General features: G+C 41.1%; 1 long non-coding RNA gene across 7 annotated transcripts in view; it reads right to left on the bottom strand.

Annotated features, from left to right (window-relative positions):
• Positions 1-4,449: 4,449 nt before the first annotated feature.
• The window catches only part of LOC140483039 (uncharacterized), an 87,138-nt gene continuing 69,387 nt past the window's right edge, over positions 4,450-22,200 (bottom strand). For 5 of the 7 annotated variants that reach the window (XR_011961859.1, XR_011961863.1, XR_011961862.1 and 2 more), the window contains 2 exons: positions 12,540-12,685; positions 4,450-5,206 (listed from right to left, as the gene is read on the bottom strand). This is a non-coding gene — a long non-coding RNA (uncharacterized lncRNA). The remainder of the gene's footprint in view (positions 5,207-12,539; positions 12,686-22,200) is intronic. The other 2 variants (XR_011961861.1, XR_011961860.1) reach the window with 2 other exon arrangements.

Raw genomic sequence — 22,200 nt, 5'->3', positions numbered from 1 at the left:
AGAGGTCATGGGCAGTCTAGCAGAACCAAAACAAACAAACAAAGGAAAGAGGAGGCAGTGTTGCCAGTGGTTGGATGAGGTGTTCAATCATTGAGAATGACAGCGGGGTTAAAGTGAGAGTCACATTGGAATGACTAGTGGCACTGACCCATTTGGTGAGATATGGATGTTTCTGCATCCACTCAGGCGTGGTCCCGATCTCCTCCTGCAAGAGCTAGAATTTTCCATGTGTGTGGATGTTGGGCACCTCTCTAACCATACAAGCTCTCTCTGCCCTGTTATGGTCTGTCTTCCTCTGTAATGAGCAATAGCAGTAGAATGAGTGAGGGAACAGTGAGTAGGGTGACATGGCTGGTGCACGGGGGCAAAGTAATAGTGCATACAGAAGGATCAAGGAAGCAGTGTGGACAATGTGCAGAATGGTTGGAGGCAGTGTAAATGAGAGTAAGTGAAGGAAGGTGTTACATGCAATAGTGAGAATGACCAAGTATGAGTCTTGGTGTGTGGTGTGTGCAGTAGTACAGATAGAGAGAGTGTAAAGTGGGCAGAGAAAAAATGTGCTACTCACCTTGGGAGAATGGAGAAGGCCATTGACCTCCTTGTGGCACTGGTGGCCATTCCTCCACACTCCAGATAACACTAAGTTGGGTAGCAACTATGACCAAACTGACAAGGCCCAGTAGCATGGTATCCTCTGCTGATCCTAGAGAAAGAGGATACCTCTTTTCTGTACCACCCTGTCCATCAGGATCTCCAGTTCCCTGAAAAAGCACAGAGTCATCTTTCCCATCTCTGCCATGTTCTGACTGTACCCACCAATGAACAGGGAATGTTGCTGAACAAAGAGACTTTGGAGTGCAGGTTCATAGCTCCTTGAAAGTGGAGTTGCAGGTAGATAGGATAGTGAAGAAGGTGTTTGGTATGCTTTCCTTTATTGGTCAGAGTATTGAGTACAGGAATTGGGAGGTCATGTTGCGGCTGTACAGGACATTGGTTAGGCCATTGTTGGAATATTGCGTGCAATTCTGGTCTCCTTCCTATTGGAAAGATGTTGTGAAACTTGAAAGGGTTCAGAAAAGATCTACAAGGATGTTGCCAGGGTTGGAGGATCTGAGCTACAGGGAGAGGCTGAACAGGCTGGGTTGTTTTCCCTGGAGTGTCGGAGACTGAGGGGTGACCTTATAGTGGTTTACAAAATTGTGAGGGGCATGGATAGGATAAATAGGCAAAGTCTTTTCCCTGGGGTCGGTGAGTCCAGAACTAGAGGGCATAGGTTTAGGGTGAGAGGGGAAAGATATAAAAGAGACCTAAGGGGCAACCTTTTCATGCAGAGGGTGGTACGTGTATGGAATGAGCTGCCAGAGGATACGGTGGAGGCTGGTGCAATTGCAACATTTAAGAGGCATTTGGATGGGTATATGAATAGGAAGAGTTTGGAGGGATATGGGCCGGGTGCTGGCAGGTGGGACTAGATTGGGTTGGGATATCTGGTCGGCGTGGACGGGTTGGACCGAAGGGTCTGTTTCCATGCTGTATATCTCTATGACTCTATGACCTGCAGAATAGTGAGTTGTTGTGGGAATAGCATGTGGTAAGATGGGGTGAAAGTCAGCTGTGGGAAATGCCACAGGGCAAAATATGTAATTAAATCAATAAGTTTGGTAAGATATGATGAGGAAACCCATTTAGACCCTGCAGCGAAAAGTTGTCCAAAACATCGATGCATCTGAGCCAAAGAAATATGAGGTGCAGCCCACTGTTACCAACTGATCAACAGCTGAATGATCCTAATGTGAAAACTTCAGGGCTATACTCACCTTCACACTGCCATCTTAGTTTGGTCTAGCACAGTAGATCTGATTACAACAGATAATGGAGATCTGTGAGCACCTTGTTTTTAAAATGCAGACTGAAGCACACAGTGCCCCTCCCTTAGGTGGTGGTATGAGAAGTTCTTCTGGTAGTCCCTTACTTGATTAGGGCTACTGAGAATCCCTCTCCCCACCTCCACTTAACCCTTCCATTAGCAACATACCTCCTATTGGCTGCCTTTCTCCACCTCCCACAACAACAATGTAATTAATAATGGTCAGATTTAGTGATGTAGGTTGTGAAATAAATATTGCACAAGACACCAAAGAGATCTCTCTTAATATTCTTAAAAATAATAATTTTTAAGAAACACTATGGGATCTTTGATTCCCATCCGAGATGGCAAGACTGATCCTCAAGCTGGCACATTCTGACTGCAATGAAGTGCCAGCCTGGATAATATATTCAACTGAATCCATAACCTTGACTCAGAGGTTAGATTTTTAAACTGAAATTAACCACTATAACTGTATCAGAGTCATGTATCCATGCTAAGTACCATGCGCCACTCATTCACTAAGCTATCTTAGAGTTATAGAAATATACAGCATGGAAACAGATCCATCGGTCCACCTCGTCCATGCCGACCAGATATCCAAAATAAATCTAGTCCCATTTGCCAACATTTGGTCTATATCTCTCCAAACCATTCCTATATATTTACCCATCCAGATGCCTTTTAAATGTTATATTTGGACGAGCCTCCACCATTTCCTCTGGCAGCTCATTCCATACACACACCATTTTCTGCTTGAAAAGTTGCCACTTTGGTCCCTTTTAAATCTTTCCCCTCTCACCTTAAACCTATGCCGTCTAGTTTTGGACTTCCCCAACCCAGGGAAAAGACCTTGTTCATTTATCCTATTCATGCTCCTTGTGATTTTATAAACCTCTATAAGGTCACTGCTCAGTCTCTGATGCTCCAGGGAAAATAGCCTCAGTCTATTCAGCCTCTCCCTGTAGATCAAACCTTCCAACTCTGGCAACATCCTTGTAAATCTTTTCTGAACTGTTTCAAGTTTCACACCATCCTTCCTATAGCAGAGAGACCAGAATTGCACACAGTATTCCAAAAGTAGCCTAACCAATGTACTGTACAGCCACAACTGGACCTCCCAATTCCTATGCTGAATGCACTGACCAATAAAGGCAAGGATAGCCTAATACCTTCTTCACTATCCTATCTACCTGCAACTCCACTTTCAAGGAATTATGAACCTGCACTCCAAGGCTTCTTCGTTCAGTAACACTCCCCAGGACTTTATCATTAAGTGTATAAATCCTGCACTGATTTGCCTTTCCAAAGTGCAGAACCTCACATTTATCTAAATTAAACTTGACAATATGTTATCTAGCATTTAGAAATTCTAGCGACTGTTAGGCTGTTTGCTAGTCCAACATCACTTCCTCCTGTCTGTTTTATAAGCATCCTCAGTGTTTATTAATCGTTAGGCTTTGAAAATTGAATATGCTCAAATCTGAGTGGAATGTCTATTGCTCGCAGCTAAGAGACAAATGGCAAGGCTGCCAGATCCAATTGATTATGGTTCACTGGGCACAGGGTGATCAATTAAGGCAGAATACACTATGTAAAGGTGGGAGGACGGCATGTGGAAATTAGGAAATGGGAACAACATGTGTCTGCATTTTAAATATAGATCCCAGGAGGAGCACCTCTTCCTAGTTTCACATTCAGGGAATTGTAAAATGTTGTATTCAGCTGTTTGGCACATGTTCTACCTGCAGGGGTCCATAGGTCCTGCTGGCTTGGTTGCTGTCTATTAACAACAGCCAGCATAGCTCATACTGCACGTAATCACAATCCAAATTGACAAGGAGGCCAGAAACTGGACTGGGTCCCAAATTTGGATCAACAATGCACCTGATATCTTTTTCAGGCAGATGCCTGGACAACTGCAGAGCAAATCCTAATCACTGTTGTTGGAGCATATTTTCAATAATGGCTGAGCAGAGACCTACGCAATATTGTATGATTCAGCAATCATTTCTCAAATGAAGAACAAGTGCTGCACAATTGATTTCTAAGCATTAGTATTTTATGCACAAGTTCCAAACACATTTTAAACTGCATTAAGAAAAATGTAATGAGCACAAGAGACTCCGAGGTGATATAATAGCTCCACTGGTGCAGCTGGGCTCAAGTTCAAATCCCAACCTTGATTGTCAGTGAAATTATACCTGCTCTTACTGGGTGGTTTTGAAACATGCTTGAAAATTGAGCAACATTGTGGTACTCCACCTAAAGGGTGGAGAACGGTGGGGCATCAAACTTGCTGGATCAGTTATTCATCACAAGAATGCTCTTCTCATTGAATGATTCATATCAGTTTGATCAGTTGTTTAAACTAATCCATCTTTACTCATTCCAGGTGAACTTAAAACAGCTCTTGAAAAATGTTTTAGAGTACTTATGTACCCCTGCATAAATTCTAACACTAACTCTTTATTTTTATTCAGTCTACAAGTGACAGGAAAAACGATGAATGAGGAAAATTGTACAGTCAATGCTGGGGAACTTCAACAAGTGTACAAAGTTAAAAATCACAAAACACCAGGTTATAGTCCAATAGGTTTATTTGAAAGTACTAGCTTTTGGAGTGCTGCTCCTTCATCAGATGGTTGTGGAGAATTTCAACAGGTGTGGCAGCAGCTATGGAGCGAGAAAAACAGAGTTAAGGTTTGACTTCTTCAGAACTGAAAGTTTTTAAAAAATTGTAGTTTTCAAACTTTTGACAGAGTCAGAAGAGGAGGAAGATAAACAGATGTGTAGGGGGCTAGTGCAAAGGACAAAATGATTGCTAATTGTGATGTAAGAGAAATAGAGATGTAAAATGGGTGTAGACTAAGGTGTGGAAGAGAGAACATGGATCCTCTTCACTGAGATAAAAGTAAACTGTCATAGGGGTGAGGCAAAGTGGAGAATGCAAGAAAAATGGACTATAGACATATGTGTCATGCTTTGAAGTTGTAAAATTCAATATTGAGTCCAAGTTGCTTTAAATGCATAAGTGGAAAATGAGCTGTTGTTCCTTGACCTTGTGTTGTGCTTTGGTAGAACATTACAGCAGACTAGGAGAGAAATATTACCATGACAGCCATTCTAACCTACTTCCCTCTGAAATTTCTGCCTCCATTCTCTCACGTCCAACTCTCATTTCATTATCAAACCATAATTAACCACCCTTTTGCTTGCAGACCCGCTAAGCGTCTCCAGCATTTTCCCTGTTAGTCGACTTGTACCTAGATTTCCTGGAACTTATTGAATTCCTTCAGATGCTTCTCAGTTGGGGTGACTTATGGTGTAAAGGAAGTACTGTAGATTGAAACAGGCAACATTAATATCACTTACAATGCACAGACATTTACATGTTTATATTAGAACATAAAGAAAGCATTTGCATTTATATAATGCCTTTCATGATTTCAACAACTAAGCACATTCAAACTATTATTGCTGCTGTGAGTAACATGTGGTCAATTTGCATACAGCAGGGTTTCAACTGTCTCAAATGTCATAATGAACAGATTATCTTTCTTTTATTGCAAATTCTTGCATTGTAAACTAAAAAGGCAATACTAGAATTCTAAGTCTTGGTGAAAGCTTGATTTGCAACAATAACTTTCTTTCTGTTATCACAGATGCTGTTAAGCCTGTGCTTATTTCCACGATTTCCTGTTTTTATTTATTTTGTAATATTGACTGAGGAGTAAATAAAACCCAGGACACTAAAGAGAAATCTTCTACCGTGCGAATGTTTAAGTTCATCTGAGAGGATAGATAGGGGTCACAGTTAAATGTTTCAACCAAAAGATGGCATCTCCAGTGGTGCAGCGCTTTGTGAGCACTACATTGAAGTGCCAACCTGAGCGAAAAGATCTTGGAGAAGAACTTGACCCATGTACACAGCTAAATGTGTATTTTCTTGCTGCAGCACTGAACGATACTGCACAGGTACTGTTTTCTTACAACTTGGAAAAGGCAAAAGTCTTCCTTAATTGGGAGAAACCACGTGGGGCATATTGTCCTATTGTATTAACAGGTAACAAAACAGCTAATGCTGGAAATTTAAAATCAAAAAGAAGTTGCTGAAAGTATTAAGCAGGTCAGAGATTTGTAGACTTAATGTTTCAAGTTGATGGCCTTTCGTCAGATGAAAGATTCTGATGAAAGACTATTAAACTGAAATATTAGTTTTTGCTTTCTCTCCATAGATGCAGCTTGACCTGCAGTATTTCAGCATTTTCTGTTTTTATACCATAGTTATATTATTCATAGGAATATAAAACATTATAGCGCACTACAGGCTTTTCGGCCCTTGATGTTGCACCGACCTGTGAAACCAATCTGAAGCCCATCTAACCTACACTAGTCCATTCTCGTCCTTATCCCTATCCAATGACCATTTAAATGCTCTTAAAGTTGGCGAGTCTACTGCTGTTGCAGGCAGCGCGTCCCACGCCCCTACAACTCTCCGAGTAAAGAAATTATCTCTGACACCTGTCCTATATCTATCACCCCTCAATATAAAGCTATGTCCCATCATGCTAGACATCACGATCCGAGGAAAAAAGGCTCTCACTGTCCACCCTTGTATGTCTCAACCTTCTTCTCTCTAATGAAAACAGCCTCAAGTCCCTCAGCCTTTTCTTCTAAGATCTTCCATACCAGCCAATATACTTGCAAATCTCCTCTGAACCTTTTCTTAAGCTTTCCATTCTGGTCTCCTTCCTATCGAAAAGATGTTGTGAAATTTGAAAGGGTTCAGAAAAGATTTACAAGGATGTTGCCAGGGTTGGAGGATTTGAGGTATCGGGAGAGGCTGAACAGGCTGGGGCTGTTTTCCCTGGAGCGTCAGATGCTGAGGAGTGACCTTACAGAGGTTTACAAAATAATGAGGGACATGGATAGGGTAAATAGGCAAAGTCTTTTCCCTGGGGTCAGGGAGTCCAGAACTAGAGGGCATAGGTTTAGGATGAGAGAGGAAAGATATAAACGAGACCTTCGGGGCAGTTTTTTCACACAGAGGGTGATACGTGTATGGAATGAGCTGCCAGAGGAAGGGATGGAGACTGGTACAATTGCAACATTTAAGAGGCATTTGGATGGGTATATGAATAGGAAGAGTTTGGAGGGATATGGGCCGGGTGCTGGCAGGTGGGACTAGATTGGGTTGGGATATCTGGTCGGCATGGACGGGTTGGATCAAAGGGTCTGTTTCCATGCTGTACATCTCTTTGACTCTATGACTGTACATCCTTCCTATAATGCGGTGACCAGAACTGTACACAATACTCCAAGTGCGGCTGCACCAGAGTTTTGTACAGCTGCGATATGACCTCATGATTCCGAAACTCAATCCCTCTACCAATAAGAATTAACACATCATATGTCTTCTTAATAACCATATCAACCTGGGTGGCAACTTTCAAGGATTTATGTACATGGACACCAAGATCTCTCTGCTCATCTACACTACCAAGAATCTTACCATTAGCCCAGTACTGTTTATTCCTGTTACTCCTTCTCATTTTTCTGCATTAAACTCCATTTGCCACAACTCAGTCCAGCTTATCTATGTCCCTCAGTAAACTACAACATCCTTTGTCACTGTCCAACTCTACCAACCTGAGTGTCATCCGCAAATTTACCAACCCAAACTTCTACGCCCTCATCCAGGTCATTTATAAAAATGACAAACAGCAGTGGACCCAAAACAGATCCTTGCGGTACTCCACTAGTTACTGAACTACAGGATGAATATTTCCCATCAACCACCACCCTCTGTTTTCTTTCAGCTAGCCAATCTTTGATCCAAACCGTTAAATCACCTTCAATCCCATGCCTCCGTATTTTGTGCAAACGCCGTATCGAAGTTCATATACACCACATCAATCGCATAACCCTCATCCACCTGTTTGTTCACCTTCTCAAAGAACTCAATCAGGTTTATGAGGCATGACTTACTCTAATCAACTTATTCATCTCTAGATTATTATAAATCCCATCTCTTATAACCCTTTCCATCACTTTACCCACAACCGAAGTAAGGCTCATAGGTCTATAATTACCAAGGTTGTCTCTACTTCCTTCTTGAACAAGGGAACAACATTTGCTATTGTCCAGTCTTCTGGCACTATTCCTATATCCAATGACGACATAAAGATCTAAGCCAAAGGCTCTGCAATCTCCTCACTGGCTTCCCAGAGAATCCTTGGATAAATCCTATCTAGGAGAAAATGAGGACTGCAGATGCTGGGGATCAAAGCTTAAAAATGTGTTGCTAAATCCTATCTAGCCCAGGGGACTTGTCTATTTTTACATTTTCCAGAATTGCCAACACCTCCTCCTTGTGAACCTCAATCCCATCTAGTCTAGTAGCCTAAATCTCAGTATTCTCCTCCACAACATTATCTTTTTCTATTGTGAACGCTGACGAAAAGTTTTCATTTAGCACTTCCCCTATCTCCTCTAACTCCATGCACAACTTCCCACTACTTTCCTTGATTGACCCTAATCTTACTCTAGTCATTCTTTTAGTCCTGACATACCTATAGAAAACCTTAGGGGTTTCCTTGATCCTATTTGCCAATGACTTCTCATGTCCTCTCCTGGCTCTTCTTAACTCGCTCTTTAGGTCTTTCCTGGCTAACATGTAACTCTCAAATGCCCTAACTAAGCCTTCATATCTCATCCTAACATAAGCCTTCTTCTTCCACTTGACAAGAGATTCAACTTCCTTAGTAAACCACACCTCCTGTGCTTGACAACTTCCTTCCTGTCTGACTGGTGCATACTTATCAAGGATCCACAGTAGCTGATCCTCGAAGAAGTTCCACATTTCAATTGCGCCCGTCCCCTGCAGTTTACTTCTCTATCCAATGCACCCTAAATCTTGCCGAATCGCATCATAATTGCCTTCCCCACAACTATAACTCTTGCCCTGCAGTATGTACCTATCGCTTTCTATCACTAAATTGTGGTGTCTATCACCAAAGCGTTCATCTACCTCCAAATCTAACACCTGGCCGGGTTCATTACCCAGTAACAAATCTTGTTGGCCTGTCTACAGACTGTGTCAGGGAACCTTCCTGCACACATTGGACAAAAACTGACCCATCTAAAGTACTTGAACTATAGTATTCCCAGTCAGTATTTGGAAAGTTAAAGTTCCCCATAACAACTACCCTGTCATTCTTGCTCCTATCAAGGATCATCTTTGCTCTCCCACGCTCTACATCTCTGGAAACATTCAGAGGCTTATCGAATACTCCCAACAGGGTGACCTCCCCTCTCCTGTTTCTAACCTCAGCCCATACTACCTTGGTAGACGAGTCCTCAAACATCTTTTCTGCAACTGTAATACTGTCCTTCACTAACAATGTCACCCCTCCCACGCACACATCCCCCAATTAGCCAAGAAACAGCTGCCTCCCTGCTTCTCCATGAACCAAAAGGGAAACATCTAGTTTGTAATTCAATCTTGAGGCAATCAAGTTTATCAGTGATTTCTGGACTTTTAAATCCCAAGTTTTTATATTAGAACACCAAGAGCCTTTCATGAGTTTAACAATGCCTTAACAACTTCACAACTTAGCATATCATTAGGAAGGGTTTGGAGGGATATGGGCCGGGTGCTGGCAAGTAAGACTAAGTTAAAAATCACACAACACCAGGTTATAGTCCAACAGGTTTCATTGGAAGCACACCAGCTTTCGGAGAGACGCTCCTTCATCAGGTGTGCTCCCAATTAAACCTGTTGGACTATAACCTGGTGTTGTGTGATTTTTTTAACTTTGTACACCCCAGTCCAACACCAGCATCTCCAAATCATGAAGACTAAGTTAGGTTGGGATATCTGGTCAGCATAGATGAGTTGGATCAAAGGGTCTGTTTCTATGCTGTATATCTCTATGACTCTATATTCAAATTGCATTATTCTATTCTTTGGTAATCACCTTTTCTTGTGATTTTGTGTATGTGCATGTGTATGTATGGGTCATATGAGAACACTATCATATGTTACCTTTTTTCAAACTTGAGAGTAAGCTGTACTTTATTCTTTTGAGCTACAAGACTCAAAGGTTAGAAATACTCTTTCACTTTGAAACACAGCTATCTCTGGTCAATCGAATAGAGAAAAAAGTGGGATCAATCTACCATTGCTTCCCGGTCAGGACCAAATTGTTGTATTAATACCTAGATATTAACAGAGATGTATGGACATTTCAGCCCTGTTTTTTCTTTGGTCAATTTTTAAAATCACAGTATTTTATAAGGTGGTACATTATCCAGTACCATCCATGCTTTGGGTGTAAGTTACAGTGGCAATATTTTATTTAACCTCTTTAACATATGAATGCATAACAAAAATACATAGTAGACATCTTAATTTTCCCAAATATACTGTGATGTGTGGGGAAGGAGGAGTCAGGTAATATGGCAGTGGAAGGTTTTGGTAGGGGTGCCTGATACCTTCCTTCTGTCAAGGGATATTAGCAGCTGCAGGAACCTCAGTGACACTGCTTCCACTGGGCTGTTAATTTAATTAATGGCCCATTCTGTGTTTGCCAGCATTTTGCAAATATTGAAACAGTCTGTTGTCATATGGCAAGAGTCAGATAAATCCTGATGGCATGCCTGTACATGCCTGGGGAGGGGAATTGAGTTCTTCTTAAACAGGTAGTCCATAGCTCCCATCCCCCACCAAGCCGCAGTAACAATGGCTACCTCTGTGCCCAAGGCAAATGCATTATCTCTGTAACATATCCCACAGCTCCTCCAATCACTGGGGCCTGCCTGCCTGCTTAACACTGGTTTTTCCAGAGTGACGCTGGTCTTTAAGGGTGCCTTAATATTAAAGAACCTTCTTGTTTGTGATGCAGCCTCTTAAATAGTTGCCACCTGCAAAATACTTCTGCAGGGTCCTACTTTTCAATCCTCAAACTTTGTCCTCCAGAATTTATATAAAAAAAGAGATAGATTTATCGAGTAAAAATAATTTATTTCCTATGTGTTCGAATAAGACTTTGAGTGGGTGTTAACTGGAAGGGGCTTTGCCAGCAGGATATGTGGAATGTGGTGAAGCTGGAATATGAACTTTTTTACCGCTCTAACCTTTAGGTGTGGTTTGGAGATTAGTTAACTGATTAAGTAACATGGCGAATTGTGATAGATAGTTGAGCTGTAGGTTTCTACTGTAGCAAAGATTTACTAAAATCAGCTGATCAAAGGCAATGCACTCCTCCACACAAGAGCGAATATAATAGTGGAGAAAATAAAGAAGCAGGAGAAATGCAGGCATTAATGTTTAAAGATTAATGATCTTTATTATGGCAATGAGGATGCTGTTACATATGTACCAGAAATTTTTGTGATTAGGTCTTGTGATCTTATCACAAAGATAATTTATTTTACAGCTGAGATTTACACTGAAGTTTTTAGAGATTTATCTGCCTCATTAAATGCTAAAATAAATTTAAATTTACCTGGCTTCCAACTTTCTGAAATGTGCCCTGATATATTTATTCTGCCAAAACTTTTTCTTGTCACATTTGAGAATCTTTTTAGGATTGTTCTGCACATTTTTAGCTTTTTTGATCACATTTTATTTTCTGTCCATTGGGATTTTTTGAGTTTTACCAAATTAGGGAGAATAAAAGGTACCTTAAAGTATTAGTGTGTGTGTGTTTGCTGAAATGAGACATTGAGTCCTTGTTGAAGGATGAAAGGAAGTGGTGATGTAATAGCAATATCACTGGAGAAGTAATCCACAGCACCAGGCTAAAGTTCTGGGGACATGGGTTTGAATCCTAACACAGAAAATAACAAAATTTGAATTCAATAAAAACTAGAATTGTAAACCACGGCTAATTGTATGAAAATCTCAGCTGGTTCAGCAACGTCTATAAAGGATATATAGATAATTTCTATTTTTACCTGATCATGTGTCTCCAACCTATAGCAAAGTGGGTTGATTCTTAATTGCTCAGTTGTATCAATCCCTCAAACTGAATGGACCACCCAACAGCAACCTAGACACTGGAAATGACAATGGAAAACTCAGTCTTGTTGACCCTGCTAGATCTATCTTACTAATATCTGGGGGCTTGTACACAAAATTGGAGTGATGTCCCACAGACTGGTCAAGTAACAGTCACACTCATACTGACATTCACAGATTCGTGCCTATATAGACAATGTTAGAGACAAAAAAACTGCAGAGGCTGGAATCACAGACACCACCATTACCATCCCTGTTATGTCCTGCTCCACTGGAAGGACAGACTCAGCAGAGGTGGTGGACAAGTATATACTCAGGAGAGAGTAGCACTGTGAGTCTTCAATGAGCAAAAAGCCTCTCGCTAATTGCAATTTACCACCCTGCTCCTCCTGCACACAATTCAGCTGATGAATTAGCGCTCCTTCATGTTGAACATCACTTGGAGAAAGCAAGGGATGTAGAAAGGGCACAGACCGTACTCTAGTTGGGGGACTTCAAAATCTATCAGCAAACATAGCTTATAGTACCAATATAGACCAAGCTAGTTGAGTTCTAAAGCTCATTGCTGCTAGACAATGAGCTTTAGGACTCATTTTAAACCCCTGTTTAAAAAGGGAGTAAGGCAAAAGGCGGAAAATTACATACCGATTGGCCTGACCTCAGTTGTGGGTACGATCCTGGACTCCATTGTAAAGGATGAGATTTCTGAATATTGGAGGTGTATGGTAAAACACGTAGGTGTTGGGCAAAGTCAGCATGGTTTCATCAAGGGGAGATCATGCCAGACAAATCTGTTAGAATAAAGTGATAAGCAGGTTAGTCCAAGGAAAGTCAATGGATGTTATCTACCTGGACTTCAAGAAGGCCTTTGACAAGGTGCTACTGAGTAAGATAAGGGCCCACGGTATTAGAAGCAATGTGCTAGCGTGGATAGAAGCTTGGCTGTCTGGCAGAAAGCAGAGAGTGGGGATAAAAGGGTCCTTCTCAGGATAATAGTCAGTGACAAGTGGTGTTCTGCAAGGCTCAGTTTTTGGACCACAACTTTTCACTTTATACATTAATGATCTAAATGAAGAGACTGAGGGAGTTCTGGCTAAGTTTGCAGATGATACAAAGATAGGTAGAGGGACAGGTAGCATTGAGGAGGCAGGGAGGCTTCAGAAAGATTTGGACAGGTTAGGAGAGTGGACAAAGTGGCAGGTTCTTAACTCAAGGAAACGTCGATTCTCCTGCTCCTTGGTTGCTGTCTGGCCAGCTGTGTTTTTCCAGCACCATATTTTTCAACTATTTCTGTGATTGTAAAGTAGACATTGTTGGAGACTTCCAGGAGGACCAGATGATAGGTCACATTCCTTGAAGATTCTAAGCTGTTTTGCCCACAAGTCCATATGATATCATTATTATGCCACTTCTCAGTGTTAACCCTTTCAGACCATATACAAGAAAGGTCCTGTAGCCCAGTGTAGTGTCCCTATCTCTGAACCAGAAGGTCTGGATTATAGTCTGAATAGTTTGATTCAAAAATTCTACAAAGGTGAACAGAAGGATGTTGTGAATGCAGCAATTGTCACCTAACCAAAATATAGTTGTGTAGATTTAGCTAGCAGATACTTTAAAGTAACAATTCTTAATTTTCAATATTTTAATAGAACTGATCTCAGAAAGTTGTTGCACTTTTATTATTTTTGAAACAGGCTCAAACTCCCTCTCTGTTCTTGCCTTTGTAGAAAAATAGCCACTACTTCAGAACCATCACCACCTTAAGAAATGTACATTATCCTCTGGAAATTTGTCTTATGTATTAAGGATCATAGTTGTCTCCTAAAATATAGGCTGAAAAATATGCCGAATTCCTTAATTTTCATTATTTATGTTGCAGAGGTGGCACTGCAATCTTTACAAAGCTGAATTAGACTAACATCAAAAGGGCCCCATCAGACAATTTAAAATGCTTCTCAGATAACCCAGTGAAAAGGCAAGATGGCCTGGATCCAAATTTGAAAAGACATTTGATTGATATTTTGCTGAAATTGCTGTGATATTAATGGCTATTTTTCTTAAATTCAAATACTGCCTGTACTTTTACAACTTAATTGCATTAAACATTTAAAAGCTTAAGTTGCAAAATCAATATATCATCATTACTTTATTTTTTATCATGCACACATTGATTGAATTAATACAATGTCCAGATTTTGTTCTATAAATATATTTTGATGATATAATTCTTGCCTAGGTCATTGCTACAATTTCATCAATTCTATAAGTCACTTTGCTGTATTTCAACATTGTTTCAACATTTGTACAATCAAAATTTGGAGATTACACCTTTTCTATAAATATCTTTGGAAGTCATTAAAGTCTTATTTTTGACAAATTACACTTATCTTTAACTACCTTTGGTGGTGCTGATGTATCTGAATTCAAATATCTCATGGGGACATAAGGACTACAGTTAGTGGCAGTGACAGAATTCCCACTGTCGTACCTGAAAGCAGGAAGGATGTGAACCATTGTGACAGTTAGAAGGATTTAAGACCCAAACAGAGAGTAACAGCCAATTAATTAATGATTATTAATTAGGAGTACCACATCCAGCACTTTCCTGCATCATCTTACCAGCTTTCTTGTTTTGCATCTCCAAAATGCTGGTTAAACCTAGCCACATGACTAAGAATTGCGAATAGAGTGCTCAGTTGAAAAAAAACTATTTCTTTAGCAATTAAGATTACAAAAGACTTATGCTAACTAATTAGGATAACAAGTTGTTTAGATGTTTATACTGGGCTTCCAATGCAGGTAGAAAATGCCATTGTTGCTCTTCACAGCCTATCCACTATACCAAAATTGACAGTGACTAACTCATGTAAATGAATGTCTGATGTTTTAATCAGACCAATCTAGTTCATGAAGGAAAATTAATCTGTATTTGTTTTTTTTTCCAGAGATGGAAATGAAGATGATGAGGAATAAAGAATTCCTGCTTCATGACCTTTGGGTCTTCTATGTATTTAAATCTTATGTTAACATTACTGGGGCAATCAGCAGGGTTCCCCAACACCAGCATCAAAGTCATGGTGGACAAGGTTGAAAAGCTCTGGCTGAGGTGGAACAGCTGGTGGATGAGTTGAAGGTGATAATGTCAAAGAGGGAGGCTGAAGCTGCTCTGGGAGCATTGGAGGCTGAGGTTTGGCAGAGGGAATCAGAACTTTAGGCTAAACCCACATAGACTCCCTATGTGAGTTCCCTTGATGCTATGGAAGAAGAAAATAATACCTCCTTGTTGAATATTCCACTTGCTAATGAGTTGGGAGCTATGCAGATTCAGAGATCCCATGATAAAAGGCTGGATTGAGGACACACAGCTGGTTATGGCAGCCTCAACACGAGTGAGTAGTTGGTTTTTGTGATGGAACAGCTATGCAGGGAAGCCCATTAGGAAATATTCAGGTGAAGCACAGATGCTCAGAGAAGTCTGCAGCCAATCATTGATGTACTGACAAAGGTTTCGGGGTCAGCACTATCTTGATATCATTATAGCCGAGGTTTTATGAGTTCAAGAAGCCAAAAGGGAAAATTTGGTTTCTTTATCCCTTGAGCTGGTGAAGTTGTTTAATTTTATTACTCTTCTTCCAATTGACCAGGTCCAGAATACTGAAGGACTGCTGATCAGAAGCAGTGAAGGATGGGAATGTTCAAATAGAGTTGAAGATGTTTAATAGAGATAAAGTCTATCAACCTGTATGGTACCCTGAATTGTTCAGGTAGCAGGGAATTGGGCTATTCCTCTACATGGCTGCACCATCAATGTTCTTGAACACTCACACCAGCCATCTCCACATGTAGCAAAATTCCCACTTGATGCAACTCTGAGAGCCACCTTTGTCATTGTTGGAAAAAAGAGTAGGATACCCTTGTGGATTGCCAATTTCAATTACAAAGGTCTTTACCTCCAACCAAGAACTCCCATATAAGTATTTACACCTGCCACAATTTTCTTTTAGTTCATTCACTGACAAGGGCATCAGTATGTAGGCCTCCATTTATTGCCCAGAGGTAGTTAAGAGTCAACCTTATTGCTGTGGGTTTGGAGTCACATGTAGCCAGACAAGGTAAGGATGGTAGTTTCCTTTCTTAAAGGGTATGAGTGGAAAATAAGGGCTTTTCCGATAATTGATAATTGGTGCCATGGTCATCCAGATTTTTAAAAAAATTGAATTCAAAACCCACTATCTGCCATGGTGTGATTCAAACCCAAGTGTTCCCTAGAACATTACCTGGGTTTAAAGATTAACAGTCCAGTAATAATACCATTAGGCTGTTGCCTCCCCATAAAGTTGTGGGACATGGACTGATTGGAGGAGATGTCTCACTGGATTTCCAAAGATGGACAGAGAAGGAAGCTTGTTTCTACTCTTGCCAAGTATGGGACAACTCTCCATAAAGATGAACATGACTTTGGGTATTACAGCCTAGTAAATCATGGGATTATGACTAACAGTGACTGTTCAGTAAAGGTCCCTTATCACCAGATCCCACTCATCACTGGGACGATGTCTGGGACAGTCTGCAGAAGTGCTTGGAGTGAGGTGTCATCGAAGTGTCATCAATTCCATGTGCTTCATCCGCAGACCTTGTGAGCAAACAAAGTGGAAAACTGAGGAACTGTGTCGATTACTGGTGCAAAGACCTAAAATGATGCTTACCCACCACCTAGAATTGCAAGTTCTAAGGTCCATACCATTTCTTCAGTCTCAGTTTGGCCCACAGTTACAATCGTCTATCCATTGTTGAACAAATTGAAGCGATGGCATTCCAAAAAGGCACTGAGGAACTTTATGAAAGCCACTTGGCCTCTGTATTGTTCCCTCTGCCTTTGTGTGTCTGATGGATAAAGCCTTTGGTAACCTTAAGTTCATCTTTGTCTATTTAGATGACATACTCATCTCCTGTTCAATTTTTGAGAAGACCCTTATAAAGACAATATACTATCTTAGTCAATTTGTCACAGCTTAACTTGAAAGAATAAAGCAACTTTTCTTAAAATAAGCACAATTCATTGGAGGCAGTTCATTATCAATGAAAACATTACTCCTGTTGGAGAGAAAGTCCAACTAGTAGCAGAATAGCCCCAGCCTAAGTTGGGTGGGGGGGGGGGGGGGAAGCTGCATTGGGTTCCTTGGTCAAGAAGTGACTAAAAGAGATTTGGGCAAGTACAGTTGTCCACCTCACTCCATGACCTATCAAGAAAATCAAAGAATGATGAAGGAGTGGTTTGGAAAGGATGAATGATGTGCGATACATCACACGGAGTTGGACTCCAGCAACCACAAGCAGAAGCTTGTCTCATCAACTATTCTTGGGCTTCCCAGATTTCCATTTCCCTTTCATACTGGAGAGTGACACCAGTTTCCTCAGCCTAAGAGCACTGCTGTCACAGAGGAGGCAATGCCCTAGTGGTCGTACAACTGGACTATTAATCCAGAAACTCAGCTAATGTTCTGGGTACCTGGGTTCAAATCACTCCATGGTGGAATTTGAATTCAATAAAAAGCATCTGGAATTAAGGGTCTAATGATGACCATTGCCGATTGTCAGAAAATCCCATCAGGTTAGCTAGTGTCCTTGGAAAGGCAATCTGTCATCTTTACCTAATCAGGCCTACTTATAACTGGGCAGTTAGGAATGGTCAATAATGCCAATAATGTCAATAAATGCTTATCCTGTGTGTGATTACAAACATAAAGGCTCAAGACAGGAAGTATTATTACTGCTTATGTCAGTAGGAGTCTCATGTCAAACAGGAGGAATATGGAGAATTACTCCAGTATGACAATTGGATTGCTAGCTTTGAGGTGGGCTATTTCAGCTGATTAACATTGGTATGAATAGACAGCACCATTACTGAAAAGCCCAACTTCCACCTAAATGATGAGGGAGTCTAAATTGGCACAGTAACATTTGAGGTGCTGGAAGAGGATGAGGGAGGAGAATTGAGTCCTCTATCAGCTGATTCATTACAAGGTCATAGAGGTGAAGCAACTCATCTTTTCTGACAGCCTCAACTCTCTAGTTTTGGCAACTGTTCATGATTAAACAGAACACAAAGCAACACTAAAGCTGACTGTGCTGACAGAGTGGTGTTACTGGAATCAGGATGATTGCTGATATTGATGACTACTGTCAAATTTGATAAAGGTGTACATTGGCTAAAGCAGGGAAGTGACTTCATGCCAAAATGGATCACTATTTGCCAAGAGACTTCTGGAGGGCCTTGTAAAAGATTTTATAGACTTTGACTTGAATAGTAATGGATCAAGGATGTTCTCATACTCATGGATGTCTTTGACAAATTCAGAACTGGTTAATGCTATAATAGCATCCTGCACTCATCATCAGGTTAATGTCCTCACCAACCCTTCTTTGGATGAGATCCAGTCCTTCCCATTGACCATCTCCATGGGTTCACTATGTTTTCTGATAGAGATGGTCAGACCAATGAGTGGATGGGCAAGCTTTGAGTGTTTGAGACAGTGGCCAAGAAGACTGAGAAGAAAAGCATTGAACAATTGCAAGACCTTTCAATTGACACAAGAATATACTTCTGAAATCAGACAATAAAGGGGCTGAATAAGTTACTGGATGTATCTGGAAACCAAAAGAATCATCAAGCACAAAAATTGCTGGAAAAGCCTAGCAGGTCTGACAGCATCTGTGGAGAGAAAGCAGAGTTAACTTTTCAGGTCCAGTGACTCTTCTTCAGAACTGATGGTAGCCAGGAAAATGTTGGCAGATGATTTATACAGAAGATAGGTTGGGGAGAGGGTGAAGAGTCAATGATAGGTGGTGATAGAGCCCAAAGAGAGAGAAACACAGTTGGGCAGATAAAAGAATGAGTAAGGGTCAGTCCAGGGGATCAATAGCTACTAATGGGAATTAATAGTACTAAACAATATGTAGTAGCAGCCCATGTGATAACAAGGCCTGTTGTATGGGTGTTAGGTAAAGGACATGGGAGATGGTGCTCCAACCCTAAATTGTTGAACTTGACATTAGATCCAGGAGGCTGCAGAGTTTCCAAGCAAAAAATGAGGTACTGTTCTTTCAGCTTGCACTTACCTTTGCTGGAGCATTGCAACAAACCTGAGATAGACTTTGGCCAGGGAACATGATAGTGTGTTAAAGCAGCAGGCAAGTGGACCCTCAAGGTTATTTCTGTGAACAAAATGTAAGTGTTCTGCAAAGCAGTGATCCGGTCAGTGTTTCACCTCCCCAATGTAGAGGAGACCACAGTATGAGCATGAATATAGCAGAGTAGATTGAGTGAAGTGTAAGTTACACTTGTTGGGAAGATCTTCCACTTGTCAGTGATTAAACTTCATCAACAAGGCACCCAATGACTTGTGAGAATTCATCAAATTCAATCCTTTGTTTAAAGACCATTGACGAAAAGTCATGATTTTTATTGTTTTTTTCTCATTACTTTCCTTTTACAAGATACACTTTGTGCAATTGCAGGGGGAGGCACGTGGGGCTGCACGTCTGTTGAATCTGTGCCAATGATGCCAACTTCGACAAGGGGGCCTTGGAAATGCCCACCTCCTTCCTCAACTGAGGTTTCCCTAATGCTATGGTTGACAGGCCTTCAGCCGTGTCTGACCCATCTACTGCACTTTTTCCTTATCTCCTGTCTTCTTTCCCACATCAGTGATAGGGACCCCTTGTCCTCACCTACCATCCCACCAGAATCCACATCCAAAGGATCATTAATTGCGATTTCTGCCCCCTCCAGCAGGATGTCATCACCAGACATATTCCCTTCCCCTCCCTTGTCAGACTTCTGCAGGGACTTTTCCCTTTGCAACACCCTGGTCCACTCCTCCTTCACTTCCAACAACCCCCACATAGCTCTGCAGCACCTTCTCCTGCATTTGCCTCTTCACTATCCAAGATTTCAGACACATCTTCCAGCTGGAGCAGCACTTTACCAGCACTTCACTTAATCTCATCTACTGTATTTGCTGTTCACAAAGCGGTCTCCTCTACACTGGGGAAATGAAATGCAGACTGGGTGACCACTTCACAGAACACCCACATCTATCCACAAAAAGACCCTGATCTTCTGATTGCCTGCCACTTCAACAGACCACTGTGTTCCCTGCCCAACATTTCTATTTCAGTCTTGCTATAGTGTTCCAGCAAAGCTCAGTGCAAGGTGGAAGAACAGTATCTCATTTTCCACGTGGGAACGCTGCAACCTTCTGGGCTCAACATCAAGTTCAACAATTTTAAGGCTTGATCAGCTTCTCCCATATCATTACCCATTATACTCAGGTGCTGGTCACTGTCATCATGAGAATAATTCTGCTTTTTGAGCCTCCTTGTTTGCATTATTGATTTTAATTATCCACCACAACTGAGTATGCAGGACTACAACACTTTGATCTGAGTTGTTAAATGTTTCCATGTCATGCTTTGTCTATAGTATGTTGCTTCTGATATTTAGCATGTTTATTATCCTGTTCAGAAGGTTGAAACATCATTCATAGAAATGACTGGTGCTGTTCCTTGCATTCTCTCTGACATTCTTCAATGATAGTGTGAAGATTATCACAGACTGTAAACTTGCAGCTTGTGGTGGACTACAGTTCACTGCTCATGATCCATAACAGTTCATGACTGAATACTTTTGAGTTAGTAGTTGTTTTCTAAATATTTCCCATTTGCCATTCTGCTAGTGTCACCCAACATGATATTGGAATCAATGAGCATTGTGCAGTGGTCATTCCTACCAATACTATAATAGATAATTGTATAAATGTCAGAAGACTTCTGACGATGCGTTTTACTCTTATGTTGATTGTCTCATCACCTGTCGCAGGCCCAGTCTGGCAACCATGTGCTTTAGGACTTGGCCAAGTTGGCCAATCAGTTCACTCCTAGTTATGGATATCAGAGACATTCTTTCTTCTTGCTATTTTTACTGCTTCTTCCAAGGACTGTTCAACATATATTAGTTCAGATTTAATAAGTGAAGGGAGGATGGTAGTTAGCACAATTAACACAAATCTCACCAGTGTGAGACCTGATATCATGAAATTTCATGGGGTGTGGAGTCAAGTGGAAGACTCACAGGCCCCTTATTTCCAAATATAAGTATCCATGCCATAACGTTTGCGGGTTTGGCCTGCTGGTTGGGTGGAAGTTGGGTACCCAGATTTAATAACATCACATTGTGTGAAAGATATATTTATGTGAGATAAATGTCTGTTGCTTAGACTGTCTGTGGGATATATCAATCAATTTTGACATATTCACCTATTAATGAGGAGGACTTCAAAGAGTTGATTGGGCAAGGTGTGCCTTTGTCATATCTGCTGCCAGTTTTGTTAATATTGTGAAGCCAGAGCTTAGAAGTATATTAAAGTACTTGTTCTATTTTATCAAACTGTTATCTATTTACCATTTTCCTTTATAAGAATATGTGCTTAGCAATATTACAATAACTGATGCAATAGACAGATAAGTTCCACAATACTGAATGCTTCCTAAAAGTATTGGCCTCTTCACCCACTCTCCTTCTTAATACCCATCATTTTGCCCAGACTTTTGATAAGCTCACTAAATATCCCCTTTGGTTTGTTGTCAAATCTTTTTTTCATTTGACTCTATAAAATCCTTGCAATGTTATGGTTGCTATAGAAATACAAACATTTTGTCTTTTCATAGCACAATAAAGCTGGAAGTGGCTGAGACATCAGTTACTGAAAGTAGTTGTCAATTAATTTAATTTTAATTCAAATTAAATGCATTTTAATTCATTCTGCCTATCTGCACATCAGCCACCTCTGTGTTGCCTTCGCTTCCTAGAAGGCTTACCAAATCATCCGCCCACCCTACCAACCTTCGCATAAACCAAATCATCCACCCACCCTACCAACCTTCGCATAAACCAAATCATCCGCCCACCCTACCAACCTTCGCATAAACCAAATCATCCGCCCACCCTACCAACCTTCGCATAAACCAAATCATCCACCCACCCTACCAACCTTCGCATAAACCAAATCATCCGCCGACATTTCCGCCACCTCCAAACAGACCCCACTACCAGGGATATATTTCCCTCCCCACCCCTTTCTGCCTTCCGCAAAGACCGTTCCCTCCGCGACTACCTGGTCAGGTTCACGCCCCCAAACAACCCACCCTCCAATCCTGGCACTTTCCCCTGCCACCGCAGGAACTGTAAAACCTGCGCCCACACCTCCTCCCTCACCTCTATCCAAGGCCCTAAAGGAGCCTTCCA

This window comes from Chiloscyllium punctatum, chromosome 11 (assembly GCF_047496795.1).
Source record: "Chiloscyllium punctatum isolate Juve2018m chromosome 11, sChiPun1.3, whole genome shotgun sequence".
Taxonomy (NCBI): domain Eukaryota; kingdom Metazoa; phylum Chordata; class Chondrichthyes; order Orectolobiformes; family Hemiscylliidae; genus Chiloscyllium; species Chiloscyllium punctatum.
The sequence above is the reverse complement of the archived record's forward strand: the minus strand, read 5'-3'. Positions and strand labels throughout refer to the sequence as shown.